Below are 12,823 nucleotides of genomic sequence, written 5' to 3' on the forward strand. Positions count from 1 at the left end.
TTTATGCTATTTATGTGGCTTCAGGGAGGTATTCATGGGGTTGGGGGGGAAGGTTTGCCTGAAGACATAGGGAGTGACCCTCATAGTTTAGGGGACAGACAGTTGTCTTAGATATAACTCGATGATATGAAGGCATAACCTGGAGGTCCATCTCAAATCTAAAGGACAATACAAGGATAATATTCCTCTCAGGGTCTTATCAGGAGTCACAAGGATATAAGGGAGCAAAGGAATTTTCTTGCCTACAATTTGGCCTGAAATACTTCTATAATTTGGGGCCACAATGTCCCATGCCAGTTCCATCAAATAATAGCAGAGAACCTCTTGGTTATCATGTTGTCAATCACTATCTTAGTAGATTAGGCTATCTGACTAGCAGGATCAAAAGGCCAGAATTCTTCAGTATAAAAAGATGGCTGAGTGTATATGAATAAGAATAAAAATTGGGATTTTTAAGCTCTTGAATAACTGGAGATTTGAATTAATGAATTTATTATTCATTATTCATTCATTTATTCATTATTAATAATTCATTATTAATAAAGAACAAAAGTATTTAAGAGAAGGTAGATGGCTCTGTGGACAGGAAGGCAGATTCAGAGACAGGAGGTTCTGCGTTCAAATCGGATCTCAGATATGTCCAGATATGAAAATGGACAAGTCACTTAACCCTTATTGTCTAGCCCTTAGCTCTCCTCTCACTTAAATCAATACATAGTCCTTTAGTAAAGCCCTTACCTTCTGTCTTACTAAAACAGAAGGTAAGGGCTTTAGTAAAAAATAAGGCATTTATTAAGCTCTTACCATGTGAAAAACACTGTACTAAGAAGAGTACAAAAATAAAATTCTCTGCTCTTATGGCCCTCACACTCTAATGAGGGATATAACAAATATGCAAGGTTTCATCTGCAAATAGATGGAAAGGTCCCATGGTCCTTAGACTGCAGCAACTGAGCAGATGGCAATGTCTCTTTTTTAATGTCATTTCCACTGATAAAAGTCACATCAGTTTCTTAGGTTGAACCATTTAGTAGTGCCAAGGACTTTAGTGATAAGAATTTTCATTTATAAGTCCTCAGCAACAGTGTCTGGATCACCTGCAGGAATAGTGCCAGGTTGCCTCCCCACAGGGGGAGGCTTCCCAGGACGAAGCCCAAGGGCATCAGGCTAAAAGCATTATTATTTCAAAGGTTCTTGGGTTTGGTCCTCCTTTAAGTTTCTGAATATTTAAACTAGGATATCTTCAAAACTTGAAAGCTAAATTTTGACACATAGTAAAAGATACTATTTTATTAAAAAAAAACAGAAAAAGGTAGAAAACTTCTGGAATTTGTTGTGCCTGAAAATTCATGTAAGAGGGCCCCCAAATTTCTCCTAGCCTTGGCCTCAAAACTACTCACAAAAATGCTCATGATCCCAACCTGTTGATAATTCCCTTCCTTAAGCTAAATTCTTTAATAAAGGCCATCAGATCAAGAAAATATTAAGTGGGAAATAGTTTAAAATATGACATTATTTCCAACTATATCTAATGTATCAAATCAAGTATTCAAAAGAAATAGTTAAAATACAATAAATTTCAAAGTACCTTCTCCTATGCTTCCAACTCAATTTCTGGGGAAGTAGTGCTATAAGTACCACATTCCTGCTAAGCAGCACTTCCTTCCCTATTCCCCAGAGCTAAAAGCCAGACGACAAGTCATAGGACATGTCTGTGAGATGAGTACATTAATTGTTGTGCCTCAATTCTGGGACTAGCAATGTATCTTACCTCTGGACTGGTGAACATTACAGAGTGTTGTAATAGGAAGAGGACATTTGCAAAAAGACTGCAATGCAAAGTGATTTGCAATCACTTTCAAGTGATTGGCAGGAGCATGTGACAGAGAATCACATGGGAGCCTCAGGGGCAAGATCTGGGTAAAGATTCTAAGGTCCCAACAGACTACTCACTTCTCTCCTGAAGGACTTGGATTGGGGGTTTTACATCAAGTTTCTAGCTTTTGGTAATACCAGCTGAAGAGAGAAGAATCCAGCTTGGACTGGCTGCTGGCAGCTAGAACAGAGGACTAAAGACTCACTTCTCCACTGATTTGGACAGTTTTCATCTAAAGATCCTGGCCCATTGAATGGACTCCATTTGTGAGATTTTGTGTTGGGGAAACAATGTTTTTTAGCTTAGAAAGTTAGGTTAATATAGGATTAAGATTAATTTTAATAATTTTACTTACCCCTTTACCCTCTTCTCTTTCCCAAAAATAAACCTGATTTTTATGTTTCCTTCTTGTTCTTCCCCATAACAAAATTTCATTATTACAGTGTTCTAGTTGTAGCATCCCACAAAAAAGATGCACTGTCCCATACTGCTTAATTCTGAAGAGCCTGACATCTTTTCTTGCAAGATATGGGAATAAAACCAAATGGTTGCCAGCAGAGCAATATCTCATGTGCTATGGGGATTTGTCTGGTTAGGCTCATCATACATCCCTACCAAGGTCACCATGCATCTTTCTATTTTTACTTCCTACTATGTTAATGTGAATGCTTCTCTTTCATGACAGCCCAAATATCTGGAGACATGGAAGTTGTGCTGAAAACATACACTGATGGCACCTGCTGAAACAAAGCTCTGAGAAACCTGGAGCCATATCTCTCTAAACATACTCCCTCTTAGATACACTCCTTCTTTCATTATAATTAGCTTCAACATTTCTTCAAAGAATACAGATTCAGAAGACTCAAGATCATCTTCATCCTTTCTCATTTCCCCTGCCCAATTCAATCAGTTGATCAGTTCCTTTTCCCACAGTTTCTTTCTTTCCTTCTTTCTTTCTTTCTTTCTTTCTTTCTTTCTTTCTTTCTTTCTTTCTTTCTTTCTTTCTTTCTTTCTTTCTTTCTTTCTTTCTTTCTTTCTTTCTTTCTTTCTTTCTTTCTTTCTTTCTTTCTTTCTTTCTTTCTTTCTTCTTTCTTTTTTAAACCCTTTACTTTCTATTTTAGAATGGATACAAAATTACAATTGTGATTAAGTGATTTACTTAGGATCATACATCTAAGAAGGGTCTGAAGCTAGATTTGAACCCCAAAACCTTAGCCAGGCCTGGCTCTCTATTTACTGAGCCATCTAGCTACCCCTCTCCTTGGTAACTTTTATATCAGCTGTCTCCTTTTTATAGCCTCTGCAATGATCTATTTCAGGACCTCATAACCTTCTCTCTTGAACTTTTTTTTTAAAAACCCATAATTGGTTTCTCTCAAGAAATTTTCTCCAAACTCCAAACTATCTTACACAAAGCTGCAGAAGTGTCTCTAATTATGATAGTCCCCTACTTAAAAACTTTCACTGATTTCCTACTACTTGCCAAATAGTCTGAACACTTGAGCATGATGACATAGGTGGTCCTCTACAATCTCACACAATCTCCCATTCTCCTTTACAAAACTGATGTTCCTGCTAAATTGTACTAGTCAACATTCTCTGGGCTTCTTCCTCCTCTTCTGCTTCTTTTCTTTTCATACATTGTACTGCAAGTCTTAAAATACTCTCTTCCACCAGCCCGGCCTAGATGAACTACATCAGTTTTTCTTCATGCTCCTTCCTTACAAAGCCAGATATGTTTCCCAACCGTATCCAATAACTTATTTTTGAGCACAGTATATGATCTCTGAAAGACTACTGCTGCAGTAGCTGGGCAACTAGATTCTCAGTGGAAAGAGCAAGTGAACCTACAGTCAAGAAGACCTGAATTCACACTTACTAGCTCTGTGACTATAGGCAAGTCACTTAACCTTGTCTGCCTCAATTTCCCCAACTGAAAAATGAGTTGAACAAGGAAACAGCAAACTACTCCAGGATTTTGCCAAGAAAACAGAAAATGTGGACACAAAGAATCAGACACAACTAAAACCACTCAGCAACAAAAACTGGGATTCAGAGAAGAAATTCTAGATCATACGCCAAGTTAGCACTGAACCTTGATTTAGGTGGAGCTGAGTTCAAATCCATCTTTAGACAATAGCTATGTGATCGTAGGCAAGTAATTTAATCTCTGTCTATCTCGGTGTTCACATATATAAAATGGAATTAACACCACTACCTACCTCACAGGGCCATTGTGAAGATTAAATGAAATCATATTTGTAAAGCACTATATAAATGCTAGCTATTGCTATCACTTCTTAAAATATAAAGGCATCTAAAAGGAATAAAGTAGAAGAAGAGTTGCTAACCTCCAGCCACCAATTTCCAATGAAACTTTCGGATTTGATAAAATCCTTTGGCTGCTCTGGAATTTTATTTTTCCCCAATTCATATTCTATGTGAGCCAGCAAAATTCTCTTGGGCAAAGTAGTTTATTTTATCTTGAGACTTTTTTGTTTCAATGAGACTCCTGTAAAGAACTAAAATCTTACTGAGTATTCATAAATACTACCTTAAGGAAACTAAAATCTACCTTTATAGTGACTTTCCATCTTTTTTCTTTGGAGAGAGCATCTGTCTTTTCAACTGCTCATTAGTTGCTTATGGTGTAGCCAAGAAAAGAAGAGGATGTACTAGGGATTAATAAAATAGGTGAGGTTTCTCTTTTTGTTGCAAATATCAGTTTTGACAGATTTTCAAGTGTAAATGTCAAGGATCTTATGAAACAAGAGAAAAGGGTTTAAATAACAGAAAAGATGAAAAATTTCAGCATCAAATTTAATAAAGAAGTTTATGCTGTCAGCACATGGTAGAGGAAGATGAATTTTAATTAATACAATAAATTGTGCTCTTCTCCCTCCCCAAATTTACAAAGGTTGACAAGGGAATGAAGACAGAAGTAGGTCATACCCTCTGCTGACAGAGTACTAACAAATGACAAAATGTTATAAGCTTTCTATTTCCATTTAGAACAAAGCTCAGCATCTCTGAGATCATTCTCCCTCCTAGAAACTGACCTCTATTTAACATTTTGCATGAAACAAATAAAATAAAGTCTCTTTTGTTAGAGATTTTTGAGTTTTACAAAGGGTCAGAATTGAGTACATTTGTCAGGAAATAATATGAATAGCATCTATTAGTCAAGGTAGAAAGACTTTGCGTAACACCAATCCAGTGGAAGTTTTCCCCTACATTTGGTTTCCATTTTCAGAGTCTTCCAAAGACTCTGGAATAGGAATTTTCCATTAGATTAATTCCTCACCTTATTACTTGATCAACAAATATTTAAATATTTATTATATGCTAGCAACTATTCTGAATCAGGAAGACCTGAGAGTATAGTTAGCTGTGTGATCCTGGGCAAGTCACTTATGTTCTGTTTACCTCAGTTTCTTCATCAGTAAAATGAGGATATTAATAACAACACCTACATCACTGGGTTGTTATGCAGATCAAGAGATGTAAAGTTCTAGCACAGAGCCTAGCACATAGTAAGCACTAAAAATAATGTTAGCTATTAAACATCTTAAAGACAAAAATTAGAGACCTTGTCTCTAGGGTCTTATTGTCTGAGTTCTATGTTATATTTAGGAAGACCAGAATTTTACTCCTGTCTATGATACTTAGTAGTTGTATGACCCTGGGCAAATTATTTAACTCCTCTGAGCCTCAGTTACATCATCATTAAAATGGGAATAATGATAGCCTATTATCTCACAGTGTCATGAGAGACAATGGAGCTTATATGACAAGTATTTTGCAAATCTTAAAGCTTCACACAAATGTTAGCTATTATGATTATATGCACATATGTGGTAAGTATATACAAAATATAAGATAATTTTAAGAGTAAGGCAGTAGCAGCTGGAAGACATCAAGAAAGGGATCCTAGGAAGGAATATTTGACCTGAACTTTAAGGGAAACTAGGAATTGTAATTGGGGGACAGCCTATACAGAGCACCTGAGTCATAGAACAGAAGGTGTAAATGGTACAGTAAGAAGACCAGTTTGGCTGGATCTAAGAGTGTGAAAAGAATAAATATATAATAAATCTGGAAAACCTAGTATTCATCGAAAATCATAGCAGTACAACTTCAATTAACCAGAATGATCAATTAACTAGGATATGCTCTGCATTTAATTTGGAGAGAAAAAGAAGCAATTCATATATTGATGATGATAACAATGATTTGCTACATGGAACTAAAACACATGCTTTAGGACAGAAGTGTCAGATAAGTGATCCACGGTCTTAAAGCAGCCCGAAATAGTTCTGAGTGCCACAGAACCAATATAATTAAAAGGTAACTGGAATTTTTTTACAAAATAAATAAAAATACAATAAAAAAATAACATTACATTTAGAAATAACGGCTTCGACAGGCTAAATAATAAACCTTGTGAGGGTAGCCATCGAGTCGTTGACCCCTGGTGAACTAGGGCTTTGCTCATGCAGCAGGTGAAGACTGCTTCAGCTGAACAGACGGAAGAAACCAATAAGAAGGTTCAACGGCTGAGATGGCAATGCAGCAAAGCACTGTGGAGTGCTTAGGGCATGTAGGAGCACAAAGGACAACACGGCCATCCAATGCAGCTGAGGAAGTCTCCAGGTGTAACGACTTTTCGTGCCAATGGACCCAGGCTTCCAACGCCCAGAGAGTGGGACTGTCTCTGTGCATCGACTTTTCCACTTAAATCTCCTTCACGCACAAGTGTCTGTGCACACTCATCTATACACCATAGATGAAAACGCACAAAGACAATCGTCATCCTCAGTTACTGAGAGACCACTACCAATATATAGCCTGTGGGAATCCTTACATAGCAATTAGTTGCCTTGTCTCTTTGAGTTTGATATTACTGTTTTAGGGTTTGAGAATACTATTTAGGTTTTTTTAAAAAGCCTTGGGGATTATTCCTAATTAAACTTGGTACATCTTGAAAAAATACCACTGTCTTAAGATAAATGGCCCCTGAACTTGTTACAATAATTGTTGTTGTTGTTTTCAAGTCAAGTATCATCCACTGCATATGTAGCTCCAAGTTCCTGGCCTTGGCTTCTCCTTTTTTGCTCTTAAAATGTTTCACCAGCTAATAGGCTAGCTTCTTCATACTCACTATATTTGCCGTAATTGAGATTTAGTTCTACTGTCCCTGCAGAGGTCTACAATATCACTCATGGAATCACCCCAGATGAAAAGTAGGCAGTCAAGATCTATTTCAACAACTCTCCACAAGCCATAATTAGCCTCACGAGGGACAATCTTTTCACCCCACTCTTTGAAAATACATGGTAAAAGCATTCTTCTTATATCTAACATCAAAGAAAAGTGTTACCTTTTTGCCTACACTATTTTTTAAAAAAGAGATGCAATTAATAATTTCAAGATAAATAATTTTCTAGGTATTTATATCTCTATATCTTTCAAATTTGATTGATAGCTTAAATCTAGCAATTTATTTGGAAAATATATGAGTGGTAGTAATGACCCTAAAAATTATTATTTCTAAATATGTTGACCTAAAGCAAACATATAGGAAAAAATGTCAAGAGATTTTTAAATGATAATGCTAAACAATAAGATAAATATATGAGAAAACCATGGCATGTGTACATAATTAGAGGCATCCAAAAAGTTATGAAGAATTTAAAATGAAAACACCTCCAGGAACCAACAAATCCTTTGCCTCCATAAAACTTCATTTCAGTTTTCAGTATTTTCACTGACCCAGAGAAGAAAAGGATTTGATTCATTATCAACCAATTCAGAAGCTTTGGGCCATGCCAGGTATTCTTAACCTTTTGCTGTATAGGGAAAAAATGAAGAGGAATGAAAGGAGAGTAACAAAGGAAATTGAAAGAAACAAAGATCATCTTGTGAATGATAACAAAAACATGCCTTGGTGGTAAGTAATGTTGACACACATGTTCCCTAGGTACCACAAGGTTCCCTTGGAAATCTAAAAGAGAAATATTACCTGAGGAGGTAATGAGTTCTAAAAGTCTTGAGATGGATCACAAATTTCTAGATGTTACAGAGGATTAGGACACAGGTTAACCTGGGTAACTGAATGCTCTGGTGCATATCAAATCTTTTGATGATGGTAGTAATGATTCTCTGCTCTGAAATCCTTTCCAGGTGAGATTCTGTGAATCTATGATCCATCTTTTTTTTCTAATCAGCGGACAAAACAGAAATCAGAGACTAGATCTGAGCAGGGTCAAATACTAGGATTCTTAGTTACTTCTTCACAAAGAACCAATGAGATGGGCTTCAAGACCTGAAATAAAGGTCAAGAACCAGTCAATAATGAGAAATCAGGGTCAAAGAAGTTAATATAGCATTCTTTCTGGTCTCTCTCTTTAAAGCTTACACATGCAATCAACCCCTATGGATAAGATCAGTTCAGTAGATCACTGCCAGCTGCAGCAGATGTGCCAAGCCCATGATGTGCTGAGGACCACAGCTGCTTCTTCCCTGTATATTCCAAGTACTTAGCAGAGCCTTGTGTAAATAATGTTTTGAACAAGAAATGCAGCAAGCACCAAACTGCCCAAATCCCATCACATGTGTATCATTTAAACTGGGGATATGTACCCAAAGACTAGGGATAAAAGATTTAAAATTTAATGTATCAAACTTTGTTATCCAGCTAAAGTTAAAATTTCATTATTAATAAACTAAAATCGCAAAAGAGTAGCATTTTATATGAAGTAGTCAGAAGTGAGAAAGCATAATGGAGACCCTTTGTGTAACAATTAACAAGGAAGAAACAGAAGTGATATTTTGGGAGATATACTATGGGCAATCTGGACAGAATGAAAAATTAGCTAAGGAATTCAGAAAACATATCAAAAACTTATCATGAAGGCATGATACAGTGGAGTTTATTGGGGTGAAAAAAAAATTCAACTCTCAAGATATCTCTTTCAGCTCTCCTCTCTCAATGCAGAAACTAAACAAAATAAATAAATAAACAAAAACTCTATGAAAAGAACAACACAACTGAATGATGTCATTCTTTTCAAAACTGGAAAATGTCAATGTTGTGAATTCAACCAAAAATGAGCAGCAGTTTGTTGAAGAAATAATGAAAACTTTGGGGACTAGTAACCATTTTATTATAGAATTCATGATAGATGAAAGAAAGAAAAGCAGGAGTTATACACTGGATTCTAGAAAAACAGCTTCTAAAGGATATAGTAAAGATTTAGATTAGGTCAATGGTTTTATAGTTAGAGGAAATTCTGCCATATAAAAGGAGGGAGGCTCCTAATATAATCCTGAAAACACAAAAACAACTCAGAGGAGGAGCACATGTCTCCATGAAGAGACCAACATGGCTATATAGAGAACATATCTCAAAAAAAATGGAAGTAAGGAAAGAATGAACACAAATAAATAGCATAGCTTAATTAGAATAATGTAAAGAACATTAAAGAACATAATTACCTTAGTCAGACGATGAATGCTAAAGGCAAGGAAAATGTCTATGTGTTCACTTTTTAAATTTATTTTTGGTTTAACAAATAAACATGTTCTTATTGATGGTAAGAAGAGGATCAAAGAAGAAAGAAGATTACTGTTAGGTGGATAGGAACATAGAAAACCAGAAAGAGCGAGGAATATTCAACTGTTGTTTTCCTTCTAGTTTTTCTTCTGAAGACAATTATCTTTAGATGAGAAAGGATAAAACAAAAATGATGATGAAGTTTGAGATAAATGAGATGTTGAAGAAACTTCCATAGCTGTCTTCAATAAGTATTTGTTGCTAGATACAATGCATTCTAATTTATGATACTGAAAAGACAACCACATAATTGCTAATATTTTAAAAGGAAAATGGAAGAAGTTTCACAGAACTGGGGAAAATAAATATCGTTCCATTGCTTTAACAAAAGGAAAGAGGGTAGAAATTCAACTATAGTCCAAAAAAACTCTATTTTTCCAGGCAAAATTCCATAGCATTGTGTTAAAGTGATAGTTTCAAAATACCTAGAAATGGAGACAATGATTACTAAAAACCAATGTGGTTTCATTGCGACTATGTCATACCAGACTAATTTCAATTCCTTTTTGACAGAGTAAACAGACTGGTGGATGAAGAAATGCTATAAAAACAGTATATTTAGATTTCAGAAAAGCATTTCATGAAATATCTCATTTTATTGTTAGAGATGAAGCAAAGAAGGAAAGTATTATATGGGAATATATATATATAATTAAGTAGATTCAGACAGGTTGAAAGATTGGAACCAAATATTAGGCATTATTGCACTAGTATCAATCTGAAAAAGAAGGATTCTAATGAAGTGTCCTGAGAACTTCTCCTATTCTCTGTATTGTTTAGAAATTTTTCTTGATGACTTCTATAAAGACATTGAGGGCATATTTATTAAATATAAAGATGAAGCTGAGAAGAATATTATTTGATAATCAAGACCTAAAAAATCCTTGCAACTTATAACAAAGAAGAAATTAACCGAATTGAAATTTCATAGGCATTAAATATGTATGTATATATATGTATATTCTATATAAAGACACTGAAATCTGTACATGGAAAAAGATATAGATATCAAAAAGTCCCACACTTGTGTTCTTTAAATGAAATTCCCATATTCAAGATAGAAGAGGAATAGGAATAGCTGAAAAGTAGATTTTTGTGAAAAAATATCTGAGGCTTTTAGTGAACTATAATTTCAAATGAGTCAACAGCATGCCATGGCAAGCAAAAATAAAATTCATGATATCCTAGGTTATCTTAAGCAAAGCAAAGAAGCCAGAACAAAGGAGGCTGTGAGGTATAGGACAGTATATTTCAGAAATGCATATCCTAGAGTATAGTCAGAAGAGAACAGGATGGTGAAGGGCCTGGAGACCATGTCAAATAAGTATAAATTGAGAGAACTGCCACACAAAGATGAAGAATTGGCTGAAGAAAATAAGGAAGTTCAGTAATTAGTCCTGGAGAAAACATAGTAGCTATGTTCATATATTTAAAGAGCTATCAAGTGGAAGAGTGATTAAATTTGTTCTACCTGGTCTCAAAGGACAGAATTAGAAACAATGGATGAAGTTGCTAAGGGGCAGATTTTAGGGAGCTTTAAGTTTTAATAAATTAAAACAATACTAAGACTTTTGGGGCACTTCATATGTGTTTATTGTCTGCTATTTATGAAGCCCTAAACTAAATAAGCAGTCAAATGAAAAGAAGCATAAAATAGTCCCTGACCTCAAGGTACTATGTTTGTAGGGGGAGAGGAGAAGGGAACAAGTATATAGTGCCTATTATGTCAAGCCCTGTGTCAAATGCTTCGTATCTCATTTGACCTGCCTAACAATTCTGTTATATGGTTGCTATCCTTAACCCCATTTTTCAGTTAAGGAAACTAAGGGAAACAAGTTATATGACTTGTCCAGGGTTATACAGCTAATGTCTGAGGCTAAATTTCAACTCAAGTCTTCCTGATTCCAGGTCCAGCTTTAAATTTTATTTAATTAATTAATTTAGAATATTTTTCCATGGTTACAAGATTCTTGTTCTTTCCCTCTCCTCACTGCCCCCCCTCCCCGTAGCTGACATGTGATTCCACTGGGTTTTACGTGTGTCATTGATCAAGACGTATTTCCATATTATTGATATTTGCACTAGAGTGATCATTTAGCATCTACATCCCCAATTATATCTCCATCAACCCTTGTGATCAAGGAATTGTTTTTCTTCTGTTTCTATTAGAAACACAGGTCCAGCTTTCTATCTATTGTACCGCCTAGAATAGACAAGGAATGATTCTACAATGAAATTGGTTTGTCTATTTTGTCCCTTATTCAATTTGTGTTAGTATTTTATAACTTTATCAGTACTTTATTAGATATTTAATTACATATGTATATAATAGCATTTTATACTTACGACAAGAAAACAAAAATTCAAGGCAGTATATGATGTGTGGCAGCACCATTTAGAACAGAGATCCAGCCTCATAGTCAGAAAGATCTTTTTTTAAATCCCACTTCGGACAGTTAGTAGTTGTGTGACCATAAACAATTTGTATCCTCTCTAAACCCTGGTTTCCTCATTTGAAGTTGAAGGATTTTGACTAAATGGCCTCTAAAGGACCTCTTAGCTCTCAATCTACTTGTTCCATGATCTCCTTGTGCCCCTAGGCAACTAAAATTATTAACATTGAGCAAATTCTTAACCTCCTTCAATGAACTGAATTTTCATGCTAGGATTCTCCTCCATAAATGAAACCATAGACACATACACATGTGTGCACACAAACAAACAGCATGTACTTAGTGTGGTATATAGGCAATAAGTACTAAAAGGGTTCATAGGAGGGATAATTTAGATAAACAGTGAGAAAGGTATAAATCACTCTAGATGAGAGAAGGGAAAAGGAAAAGATGTAGATGAAAGAAAGATATTATAATGAGGAATAAACATGTTTGATGGGAATAAAGGTTAAATAAAATATCAGTGAAACATGAGACATTTGTGGGGATATTTGCATTGCAAGCTAAGCAATTCGTGCTTAATCTTATAGAATAGGAGGGAGTCATTTAAAATATTTGAGGAGAGTGACATTACCAAAATAGTTCTTTGAAATGACTGATTTGGTAGTGTTGTACAATGGAGATGTAAAATTACAAGGAACAAGGTTCAAGGCAAGTAAGACCACTAAAGACTATCAATTAAGATTTTTAATGGATTTATATCAGAGAAACATCTAACTATGCTGACTCTAAGATAGGTACAAGGGGGCTGGGAAAGTTACATAATGGGTTAATACAGGAAAATGGAACATTTTACCTGTGTCCAAAAGAGGTATGTCTATGGCATGTTTTCATCCAGAGAGATTCTGATATCTTTTTTATGAAACCAAATATAAACAC

Source organism: Monodelphis domestica, chromosome 6, assembly GCF_027887165.1.
Source record: "Monodelphis domestica isolate mMonDom1 chromosome 6, mMonDom1.pri, whole genome shotgun sequence".
Lineage (NCBI taxonomy): Eukaryota > Metazoa > Chordata > Mammalia > Didelphimorphia > Didelphidae > Monodelphis > Monodelphis domestica.